The sequence below is a fragment of the Elephantulus edwardii genome, unplaced genomic scaffold (assembly GCF_000299155.1).
Source record: "Elephantulus edwardii isolate Elephantulus edwardi_28Jun2011 unplaced genomic scaffold, EleEdw1.0 scaffold00156, whole genome shotgun sequence".
Lineage (NCBI taxonomy): Eukaryota > Metazoa > Chordata > Mammalia > Macroscelidea > Macroscelididae > Elephantulus > Elephantulus edwardii.
The window spans coordinates 2848894-2861762 of NW_006399906.1; the positions used below are offsets into that span (position 1 = coordinate 2848894).

At 38.3% G+C, this 12869-nt stretch overlaps 2 pseudogenes; one reads left to right on the forward strand and one right to left on the reverse strand.

Moving 5' to 3' along the window:
- Positions 1-830: 830 nt before the first annotated feature.
- LOC102868838 lies at positions 831-1277 on the reverse strand (annotated as a pseudogene).
- Positions 1278-1339: 62 nt separating this feature from the next.
- LOC102871266 overlaps positions 1340-12869 on the forward strand; it is a 76549-nt pseudogene continuing 65019 nt past the window's right edge.

The window sequence follows — 12869 nt, forward strand, 5'->3', positions numbered from 1 at the left end:
GTCAAGTTGGATCTGACTGGTACATACCCTGAGAAAACTGAGACTTGTACAGCAATGTTCACCACTACAAAATCATGGAATTAGCCCATATGTCCAAACCATAAAAGAATGGATTGAGAAATTATGGTACATTCATACAATGAAATACTATGCAGCACACAGGAGAAATGATTTTGTAAATTATTACCTAACTTGGGAGGGACTGGAGAGTATTATGCTGAGTGAACTAACTTAGTCCCACAAGGACAAATATTGTATAAAACTCATTTTGTAGAATGAGTGTAAGGATGCTGGTCACCAAGAGTGTTGATTGTGGAGCAAATCAAGCTAAAGCTGTTAACAATCTCAGTCTCCTCACCATCTATCATGATCCTGCCAATTAGCTCGATGGTGAGAATCTTTGTTTTCTTGATGTTGAGCTTCAATCCATAGTGAAGGCTGCAATCTTTGACCGTCTGCTGCAAACACTTCAAGCCCTCGCCAGTTTCAACAAGCAAGGTTATGTCAGCTCCGTAATGGAGGTTGTTGATAAAACTTCCTCCAATCCTGATGCCACACTCTTTTTCACAGAGCTCAGCTTTTTGGATAATCTGTTCTGCAGATAGATTGAAAAGGTATGGAAATATGACACATGCTTGGCATACACACTTCCCAATTTTGAACCATGTATTGTTTACTGGCTCTGTTCTTTTTATTTCCTTTTCTTCTCTTTTTCTTTTCTTTTGTTGTTGTTGTTGTTGTGTTTTTTTTTTTTTTTTTTTGCAAGAGGTAGGTAAAGGATTCAGTTTGATTCTTCTGGGGGGGGGTGGAAAGGAGTTGAAAGTAGGTCTTCATTTTGCAGTCATCATCTGTACGAATTCTTCATAGTTGACCTGTCCGTCCCCGTCGATGTCTGCTTCTCTGATCATTTCATCTACTTCATCTGTTAGTTTTTCTCCTAAGTTTGCCATGATGTGACGTAGCTCTGCCGCACTGATGTAACCATTGCCATCCTTGTCAAAGACTCGGAAAGCTTCGCGGATTTCTTCTTCACTGTCTGTGTCTTTCATTTTTCTAGCCATCGTAGTCAAAAATTCTGGGAAGTCAACGGTGCCATTGCCATCGGCGTTCACTTTATTGATCATATCCTGTAATGCCGCTTCTGTTGAGTTCTGACACAGAGACCTCATGATGGTTCCAAGTTCCTTTGTTGTGATGGTGCTGTCACCATCTTTATCGAATAGGGAGAAAGCTTCCTTGAATTCAGCGATCTGTTCTTCGGTCAGCTGGTCAGCCATGGTGCCAGCAACGGGGGGAAGCGTAGAGGGAGCAAGGGCGGCTGCACCAGCCCTGGGCTGTGATGGCCGGGGTGCCTCTGCTGCTTCTGCGGCGGCTGCTACTGCTGCTAAGACGCCGGGTGCGGAGTGCGATGTGCCGCTGCCGCCGCCTGCGCTGCTGCCGACTTGGAGCAACCTACTGGCTCTGTTCTGATGACTGCCTCCTGGTCCAAGTATAGGTTTCACACAAGCACAATCAAGTGTTCTGAGATCCTCCTTCTTCTCAGAGTTAGCCACAGTTTGTTGTGATCCACACAGTCAAATGCCTTCGCATAGCTAATGAAACAAATACCATTGCCTTCAGTAATTTGGAGAAGGCCCTGCCAGCAGACCTGTCAAGTACAATGCTTCTCCTTATCTCTTGACACCTATTACAAAGGGTACTTTGCTTGTGAATCCCAGTAAGATTAAATCTTTGAAAATTACAATCTTTTATCCATCTATCATAATGTTCCTTATTAGTCCAGCAGTAAAGATTTTTTGTCTTCTTGATGTTGAGATACAATCCAGTCTTGGATCTTCTGCAGTGTTTCAAATACTCCTCACTTTCAGTGAGAATGGTTGTGTCATCTACATAAGATTGTTGATGAGTCTTCCTCCAATTCTGATTCCATATTCTTCTCTACAGGGCCTAACTTCTCCAGTGATTTGTGCATCATACATATTGAATAGGTATGGATAAAGGATACAATTCTGATGCACACCTTTTCTGATTTTAAACCATGCAGTGTCTTCTTGCTCTGTTCAGAATAAAGCTTTTTGGTCTAGGTATAGGTTTCCTATGAGCACAATGAAACAATCTAGGATTCTCATTCTTTTTAATGTTAGCCATAGTTTTTTATGATCCACACAAATGACTTTGCATAGCCAGTAAAACACAAATAGCTATTCTTCTGGTGTTCTCTGCTTTCATCCAGGATTCACAGTGACCCTGTAGAATGAAGTAGGTATGCCTCATAGCATTTCAAACCTTGTATATCTGCATAAAAACAGACCCTTCTCTTTTTCCACCATCTTGGAGCCCATGAAGGCCTCCTGGCCTAAACAACAGTGATGGCTGGGAGGCTTTGATGCAAAGCCACTTTTGCTGGCTACAAACGGAACTGGAGGGAATACACAGCTCTTCTTAAAATGGAAGGTGTTTATGCCCGAGATGAAACAGAATTCTATTTAGACAAGAGAGGTGTTTATGTTTGTTGTTGTTGTTATGTGCCGCCGAGTTGCTTGATATTCATAGTGATCCTATGTACAAGAGTTCTAAATGCTGCTCTACCCTGTGCCAACCTCACTGTCTCTGACACACCTACTCCCATTAATTACCTCAGTCACTGACTCAGTCCTTCTGATCGAGGGTCTTCCTCTCCTGTGGTGTCCCTCCACTCTCTCAAACATAATGTCTCTCTCCAAGGAAGGGTCCCTCCATGCAACATGTCCAAAGTATGTCAGATGAAGTTTCCGAATCCTTGCCTGCAAGGAGCAACCCGGTTTCACCCTCTCTAGGACAAACCTGTTTGTTCTCCTAGCAGCCCATGGTATAGTCAACACTCTTCTCCAGCACCACAACTCAAAGGCATCGATTCTCTTTGCATCATCCCTAGTCACTGTCCAGCTCTCTGATCAATTGTAAAGACTATGCACCTTAGTCTCCAGCCTGACATTGTTGCTCATCAGTACTCTGGAGAGGCCTCTGACAGCTGACTTTCCCAATGCAATGCGTCACTTGATTTCCTGGCTGCTGGTACCAGGAGTGTTGACTGTGGAGTCAAGCCAACTAAAACAATTAACTATTTCAATCTCTTCACCATCCATAATGTTTACTAAGCAAAAAATAATACAGTGCCTCTTAGTGGCAAACCTAACAAAATCAGAGTAATCTGGAAAGATAACTCATGCCCATGGAAACAGTGGCATGGTTTGGGCCAAGTTTCAGAACAACTTTACTGCTAAGGCCATTGGACACAGAATCTGTGTAATGCTGTATCCTTCGAGGATTCAAACTTACTGAAAAGCATATAAAATTACGGATTTGTTAAAACCAAAACAACCCAATAAAACCATAATGGACCCTTCTCCTCTCTAGTGGCTGGTGAATTCACACTCCTGGTCTCTTGTCTAGCAACTGAGAAGGCCGCCAGAGCTCCTCACATAAAGAATAATTTTTAAAAAGAAAATAAAACCTCAAGGGATCTGTGGTGGCCTAGTGGCAAGAAGCTGCACTGCAATCCCAGAGGTATGTTGTTCGAATCCACCAGATGCTCTACTGGAAAAAGAGGGACAATCTCCTACTGTATCAGTCAGATCCAATTTGACGCAACACACACACACACACACACACACACACAATAAAATAAAATTTTAAAATTTTAAAATGTAACCTCAAACTATTGCCGTAGACTTGAAAATCAATGTATAGCTGACCTTCTTCTGGTGAGCTTTTGGAGTCTATAAATCAAATGGAAGGGGATTGTTCATCTTTGTCCTGCGGAGCTGCTGGTGTATTCAAAGCACCGGAGAAGTAGCAGCATAACTCCCAACAGAGTAGGCCACCAGAGCTCTCTGGCATAATTACAGTTAGCTTTAGTATGTGAGTAATTTTAATACATGAATTTATAATAATTTTAATATATTATTTTCAGGATATTTTAAGATGATTATTTTCCAAACAACACTGTGTATTAAAAGGTAGTATTAGGCAACTCTGGTGACTTAATATTAAAAAGCCACATTGCCAACTCCAAGTCACACAGTTCAAACCCATCAGATTCTTTGGGAGGAAGATGGATGATCACTTCCCTTGTGATATAAAATTGCTGAAGACCCATTGAAGGGTCGACTATGAGTCAATACTGACTCCATGGTGCACAACAACAATAACATTATTACTAAGTTTAATGGTAGATCTATTGATGAGGTAAAATTATTCACATTTTCGTGTTTAATTTTGCATTTCTTTTAAGGTGTTACTTTGGGAGAATTAAACTTTCTCTCAATTGTATCTCATTCTCAATAGGAATGTATATATACAGCAATAAACTTATGCTAGTGTATGAAGAAATCTTGGTATCAGTTTTCCCAAGATTATTTTTCACTCTTATTTTTTAGGTCAAGTTGTCTTGTAATACAAAGGAAGCATTCCACACTTTACGTACATTAACTAAATGTATAAACTTACGGTTCGAATCCACCAGATGTTCTGCCGGAGAAGGAGGCGCAATATCCTCCTGTACCAGTCAGATCTGATTTGACGGTACACGCACACAAAATTAAAAAAAAAAAAAAAGTATAAACTTACCCATACCATTACGGGTGAGAACAATTTTCACATTGATAGCTATGAGTTTTAATTAATATAACTTTTAAAAATAATGTGAAAGTGCAACAATGAATGAATGGAAATCCAAAATCTCTGTAAATGTTCATTAAAATTAATAAAATTTTAAAAAAGTTAAAATAGAATTTAAAAATAAAAATGGGAGGAAATGTTTGAAAGATAAAAAAAATAATATGAAAAGTCTTCTGGAAAAAAAATGCTACATGAGGATGTTTATTCCTGTGTGTATTTTAGATGATGATTGTGAAACTATCAGTCAGAAACCATATAAGGCTTATAAAAATAAGAGTTGCTTTAAATTCTAGTCTGTTTATTTTTCTGCACTAAATTGCTTCTCTACAGAGAATGCTACTGACAAAAAAGGTGAAAATAGGCCAAGAAACCCTGTGGAAATTAATGAAAGCCCAAAGTGCTTTTCTTAATAGAAGGAATCTTCTATGTTCCTAGTGGGTTTGTAAGTGAATGAAGCCAGTGTCCTGTAAAACGTTTCAGTGCAGTGTTGGAATTCATGAAGATTTCTATGTGGCAAATACTTCTTGATTATTTTAGTTAAATTGTCTCCTCATGTAATGACTTTGAACTAGTTAATTCATAATTAGATTTTTTAAAAAAGCAGTTTATTTTGAAGGATAGAACCAGGGGGTGTCAGGGATGGGGAAAAGCCAGGACTAATCCACATTTACTTTTTCCTCCCCTACTACTTTTGAAAGAATATTCAGTTTTTTTAAAAGAAGAGAATTAGCATGAAGTATTTCCTGAGCATCTCAATGGTTGAACTAAAGAAAATGAAAATAATAGGCCTGTGTTTGGCTTCCTTCTTCTATAACTGAAAACTCTTCCATATGTTTTCTGTCTTATACCCCACGCCCCCTTCACCCCTGACTCATATCCCTTTTGATTTCCAGGATGGCTGATGTTGGTTTTCTGGTTTCTCTCTTTGGTCATTGTTTGAGAATATGAGGATGTCTCCAGAAATCACTCCCTAGTGGACACGGGAAGGTTCACTCCTTCTGACAATGACTAGAACATTAAAATTTAGAGAGACAAAAAAAATTTTAGATAGACCCAAATCATTTACGTGGGTATAGAGCCTGTTTTGTATCTTGAGGCTCAAATCCCTCATCAGATTTCAAAAGAATCAACAAAAAGGGCAATTTCTTTGGCTGCAGAGCACTAGTGTGGCTCCATGCAGGAGTAAGGAGACAGCAGTGGGCTGACCTATTCAGGGCCAGGCCTCTGCAGAGCTAATTACAGCTCACACTAATACATTTGTTGCTTATTCTCTGAGCTTAGAAAAATGAACATGCCACTTGGACAACACTTAGACTGTAAATTGGGTACAGTGTGTTGATCACACCTGAGCACCTGGCTCAAATTAGAGCTTGTTAAGGGGCATCTGGGAGCCACGTTGAATGGACTTGCCTCGTCCCAGAGATGATTTAATGCTGAGACCAAATCGAGCTACTCATTTGTCCCAGAATCAGGATGTTCATTAGACTTTAAAACTCTTTCAACTCATGGTGTAAACTGCTTTATGAGAGAAAGAGTAAGACCCCCTCTGAAATTTTCTTATACCTGTTCTACTCTAGACTCCAGTTTAATTGTATCATCCAACAACAGACTATTTAAACGTTGTACTCCAGCATTTTCTGCACCTATTGCCTACTCACTTCTCTGCATTGATTTTCTTTTCTCCATGGTGTTCACCTATGCACTTGAATTTGGCATTTCATTTTCTCTAGTTAAAGAACTGTGTTCTTAAACATGATCTGGATTCAGTCATTTAAACCTTACTCATGAAGGTTTAAATATACATCACTTTTCTAATCTGTTTCTATGTCTCTATTCTAACCAGTTGGTTTTTGTTTTTTTTTTTAACGATAGGAAGAAATAACATTTAGATAAGGCTAGAATGGACTAAAATGAGTTCTTCATATTTTAGTCTTCTTTATCCTCCATTCTCAGTTAGGGACCACATATCTTCCCTTGGTGGAATAGCCTTGAATGGCCAATCATTAGCATGATAGCTCTCCTACTATTTCCACTAGTCACCAGAGGATCTCTGCTGTTCTCCACATCTTAGAGGAATCCCATTCCCTGCAAAGTAAAAGTTAGGTAACTTATGCTCCTAAAGCATTGAATAAAACTTAATCTGAAAAAGGTCTAAAGGTCAAGGAGCTAAGATAAGAGTCTCAAATTCTTCTCATGCCTTTGTAAAATGTAGGTTGCCATGGTGATGAAGGATGAGAATTAGAGAAAGACAAGGAGATGCTAGATGCTAGAAAACTTTTGAGTATGTTTCCTCCTCTGAGTCCAACTTGGATCAAGATTTTGCCTGCTTTTCTTATTGAAGGAAAGGTGGTCAGTAAATCCATCTGGATTCTTCACATCTTATCTCTACCTACTCTGTGTTACTCTGGGAATTAATAGAGCCAGAGCTACTTTAGAGTTGGCGTTTTAAGTCTTCTTTCTAACTTCAGAGTGTAAGTGTGTCAGAAAGTGTGGTTAAAGACATGGCAAGGAGAGGACAGGGAGAGTGTACTTGCAGAAATAAAGGCTCTGGAAATATTTCTAACTAAGTGTTCTTAGATAAGGGTCATATCTCTTATGTACAGAGAGATGGCTAGTACATCCACCATCAGCTTGGGCTATTTGTCCTTAGTCAAGCAGACTTCACAATAGAAACTCTAAGCAAATGCATGTTTTATGTCGAGATCTCTGTCCCGGGAGAGCTGGACTGCCTCACAAGTGACTTTCAGCCTTGTGGCACTAGAGTCATAGCTTCTTGTTTTTGTTACGTGCTGTCAAGTTAGGTAAAACTCGTATCTCCTCTATGAACAACAGAGCTGAGCCTTGTCCTAGCCTGTGCCACCTTCATTATCTCTGATATACTTGGGCTATGGCTTAGTTGACTCCTTTCACTTAGAATCTCATTCTAGAGTTGACTTTCCAGATCTTGGATGCAGGAGTGGCATTCACTTCCTAAACAACATGCCTCTGGAAACTCTATGAACTTTGATAAATGTTGATAGTTATAGAAAGGTTTCAGGCCTTTTGTTCACAAGGTTGTTATGAGTTGTGCTCGACTTGATGGAAATCAACCAGAAAGCAAGAAAATACAGGAAATGGTGGGCACAAAAGCAAGGAAGAATACTCTTTACCCTAAAGGCTAGAATGAAAGATCTCTTCAGCCCAACCCTCTCCAATCTCTCTGATATCTGAACAGCACATTAGCTCAAGTGAGATCTTAACAAAGCATATTGGCAGAGAGGCAGTCCTCCTTATAAAATTCTAACTGTGTAATGAAAGAGAAAGCAAAAGAGAAGTAGAGAAATCTGCCCTGTGGTGCCACTTGTTATTTAACATGGGGTCAGAACCAACTCATAGCAAATTGCATGGGGTGAGTTTGCTCATGCTTCTCCCACGGAACATCTGGTGGATTTAAACCAAGTGCCTTTGGGTTGGCAGTACAGTTCCTTACTACCAGGCCACCATAGTTCCCTAATTGTATCACCAAAGCTTGTAAAGGAAATGGATCTTATTGGGTGACATTATCAAAGGAGGGGGAAGGGAATGAGCAATTTTATCTACATGAGTGATAAACATGTGTTATTGTTTTTGTTGCTGCCAGTGTTTTGATAGTTGCTGATTTTGTAAGACTTCCTGGTGTTTTAAATACAATATTGTGATAATCAGTATTTGTGAACCTATTTAGATGCTACTAATATTGCAACAATGAGGTTATAATTCAGTGTAAGAAAATGCTAACAAATACTCCCATTGTTCTGATTCATGTCATTTAAGGGGAAAAGTCCATTAAAAAAAATTACTGTATTTATCACACTTTTCTTTGACTAAAATTGATAATAAAGTTATCTATGCAACCAATATTAATTATGTAACTTTTATAAATAAATCAAGAGTGGTGAAATGGGAGAAGCGTTCTTTTTCTTGACACATTTTTAGAAATTAAACTTAAGTTTTAAATTATGTTTTTAAAAATTTTAGCTTTTTAAAATTTGTGTTTAAAAATATCACTGTCTTGCAAATACCTGAATTTAATAAAATTTTTATACTTTTAAGTTTGTAATTTCAAGTTTAATGTGTCAAAAGTGACATTTACTAAAACTAACGTATGAAATAAATTCACATTTCACATTTTATTTTTTTCCTTGAATATTGCTTATTGATATTCTTGTTATTTTTATTGGGAGGGAATATTCTATTAGGCCATATGCAATGCATAAATCAAAGTGACCAAGTGGATTTTGGCAAAAGAAAGCAAAGGAGACAATAATTAAATCACTCAAAACACTTGCAGGATCCAGGCTTCAATAGGTCAAAAGACCAGATAATGGTCAGGGCTCATCAAAAGACACTTCTTGTCAACCTCCAATTGATAAAGCTGATGTTTCTGACATTAGTACATATTCTGCAGAAGCAAAAGAGTGGAAATGCAGAATTTGAAGAAGAGAATGTCAAAAGTGAATTTAACCTTGGTACTGAAAGTGAGATGAGTGACATTAAGGAGGAAAATTGGCAAATTTTGCATGATGTTTCTTTCTGGGAGCTATCAGTTCCATATCATCTTGGGCATGATATCACTAAAAAGCAAGTACTTCTTTCCAGAACAAAGATGAATCTTTCAGTGTGCTGCAGCAAGGCAAGATGCAAAGGCAAATGGAGATGAGTGCCAGCTTTTAAAAAAGCCATTTTACAAGGTGATACCAAAATGATGAGAAAACACTGTGGTCAAGGATGATTTACTCACTCATCATTAAGAATTTATACTGGTTTGCTGCCGTCTGTTTGCCATTAGTGCAACAGATATGCCGTCCAAATTTGTGACTGGGTTTCAGAAGTCGTGGAAACTAAGTCCAAAAGTACATAACCATGAGTCACACATAAAGCACCTCCGTGCTGCCTTGAAAAATATAAAACAGCAGCAGGACTGAGGCTAGTCAATTCCATTGCTACCAAAATAATTCTGTTGGTAGGAACAGAGACGAAAAAGTAGGGGAATATCTTGTATAAATTGTTATTACACTTGTCTGAATCTGAGATTCTGTAGCCACAAAGAAGATAACTCTTGATTGGATAAAGGGAACTTTCTTGAGATGGCAGAGATGCTTTCAAAATAAAACTCAGTGCTAAAAGAAGGGAAATGTTAAATGAAATTAAAATGGAACACATAAGTTTGAAATATCAGTCTCTTATCTTGCACCAGAAACTCAAAATGAGATTAAGAGTGCTCTGGAAGATCATGTGAAGGAGAAGCTTGTCATGGACACAAGTTCTGTGATGTATTTTGGAACTGAGTATGACAACACACCTAACATACTCCACCCTGAATGGATGTTTGAAGAGATCAGATAGGTAAAAATAAACACCAGGAAAGTTGAAATGAAAGGCATATTTCTAGGACTTTCTTCTTTAAAGGATAAAACTGCTGCAGACCTCAGTTCTGATAGTCCTAAAAAATTAGAAAGTGTTGGGTTGGACACCATAATGTGCCATGCTCAAGGTTACAATAACGCCGCTGCTGTAACTGTAATCTATCGCGTGTACAGGCCATTTTAAAACAGAAAGAACAAAAAAAGTTGTTTTTAATGGATGTGTGGCCAGAACTCTTTTGCTGAAAATGCATCGTGTATGGCATTTTTTTTAAGCTCTGAGACAATGTTTTCTTTCTTTGCTTACTTCACCTGTCAATGGCCATTATTAATTGACCAAACTGGAGAATCAGCTAAAAGACTATCTATAACACACTGAAGTGCTCATCAGACTGCAGTTAAGCCAGTTAAAGAAAAATTCAGTACATTTGTGGAGGCAACTGAAGCTCTGTGTGATCCACATGAGAATTTGGACACAAAAGGAGCAGTAAGAGGGCTTTAGCCTTCTGTCTGTGGCCTTGCTTCTCTATGCTACCTGTCTTCCTAATCTCATGTACCTCAAAAAGTTAATTTTACGTAACAGTACTGGCAGACTATAAGTTTAACTCTCAACAAGGTGGTGAGAAGGCCAGAGGTGCTAAGAAATTTTATTCATAAGGAATACAGTCACCGAGTGGAGCATGCAATTTAATAGACACTATTAAAACCAGACGACTACAGAATTGCAATAGAGAGAAGAGGTAGATTTGACATGAGGATGGTAAAGGATAGGGAGCAGGTCAATGATACTGGACTCTCTGCAATTAGAAAGTAAGAGGACTATAATTGAGTGCATTTTGAACTCTAGAGCACATCAGGAACCATTAATGAAGTAGCAACCATGTTTAGACTTTTATCTGTCACTGAAGAACAGTTAAAGGTATCCATTCCAAAACTGACTACTTTCTATGATGACGTATCTGACAGTGAGCTTTTAGTTGAAATATCAAGGCTGAGAAGGCACTGAATGTAGCAGAGATTTACCTGGAAGAAGCTGAAGATTGGAAAACATTTTACATTCATACTTGAATTGGACTTTATAGAATCTCCCTCAACCTTTAAATCTGAAATTATTAGTTACGATTTATGTGTGTAGACAGAGCAAAGGCCAGGAGGAGATGGCCTTATCTGACCTTTACTAACTTCACAAAGGGGGACTGTCCCTGTCAACAGTATCAATAACACAAAACTAATTCACATGCGGTCAGATGCGTGTCTCTCATTCTATACCTCTTCCTACTCATCTCAACACCATTCTTACTTTGTGGGGTCCAAAATCCAAAGCAATAGCTTACAGACCCCGAAGAACCAAAGTCAAAAGGGGAAGTCAAAAGATTATAATCCAGATTAATAACATAATACAGCAAAGACACTTCAGCCTTGAGTCTTGTGGTTTCAGGCCACTGTTTCCAAGCTCTCAGTCCTATCAATATTGGCTTCCCACCCCGAGTTGTCCAACAAAGTTCTTAGTCCTGCCAATATTGGCTCTCCCTGACTCTCCACCTTCCTCTTACCCAACCGCCCAAGGCCCCATTTCATGTTGGGCCTACAATTTGGACACAGGTGTTGCTACCAGAGGTGTAGCTCGAGCAAGAGGGCATCCTACATTCTCTTACTTCTTGTTCAATTGCACCAGGAGATCTATCTTGTAGCTAGAGCTGTTCAATTTATTGGTGAGACTAACCAATCCCCTTGTAGATTGTTGAGACTGGCCAATTCCTTTGAGGAATGATATATAGCTAATTCCCTTATGGATGGGCTAACATGCTCCATTGGCATATTTCTTTTCATCTATGTAGTAAAGTCAAACAATGGCTAGGAAAAGTCATATTAAAAGAACAACTCCATGGTGTGTCTTGTGGATTTGAGTGCAAGAAACTTTTCAAGGCTGAAACTTGCAAAGAACTATTTGAGATCTATCATCAGAGAACTTCCATTTTCCAACCTTGTGTTATTATCAATTTAAATTGAGCAGAAAAGGGCATTGATTTAAATGAAGTGATTCACAAGTTTGTAGCTTTGAAGGTCAGGAGACGGAAGTCTTCACTTAGTCAAGATATGTGTTAAACACTGACATGCTTGTATATTCGTTTCTGCTTATTTTATGGCATCAAGTAATTTACACATACATATTGATATGTGTTTGTTTACAACCTCCACATTATTTGGGTTTTTCGTGGTTAAGAAATCTTATCTATTATTATATCTCATGTAATGACAAAATTTAATTTAAAATAGACATAATTTTGATGTAGGTCTTAAACATTTTTACTTTGAATTCTATTAAATTTTTAAATAGATTTTTAATTTTAACCACATGAGACTGTGTAAATACATTTAGGATGCGTGTGTGATTATGATATTGTAATGTCAATTTTGTTGTTTGTGTAACTGTTATTATTTCAGAAGAATTAAGAAGAATCAAAACCTTCAAATTGTGTTTTAGAAGAGTATTAAATTTCCTGTGAATTGCCAAAAGAACAAGTAAATATGTCTTGGTGGAAATGCAACTAGAGCACTCTTTAGAGGCAAGGATGATTAAGATTCATCTTATATACTTTGAGTATGGTGTCAGGATGAACCAATCCTTGGGAAAAGACATCATCCTCAGAACAGTCGAGGATCAGCAAAAGAGACTTACAGTGAAATGGATCAACACTATGACTATGACAATAGACTTGATGTTGTTGTTGTTGTTGTTTTTGTTGTTGTTACATGCCCTCGAGTCGTTTGCGACTCATAGCGACCCTATGCACAACAGCCCTAAACCCTGCTCTATCCTGCGCCAAC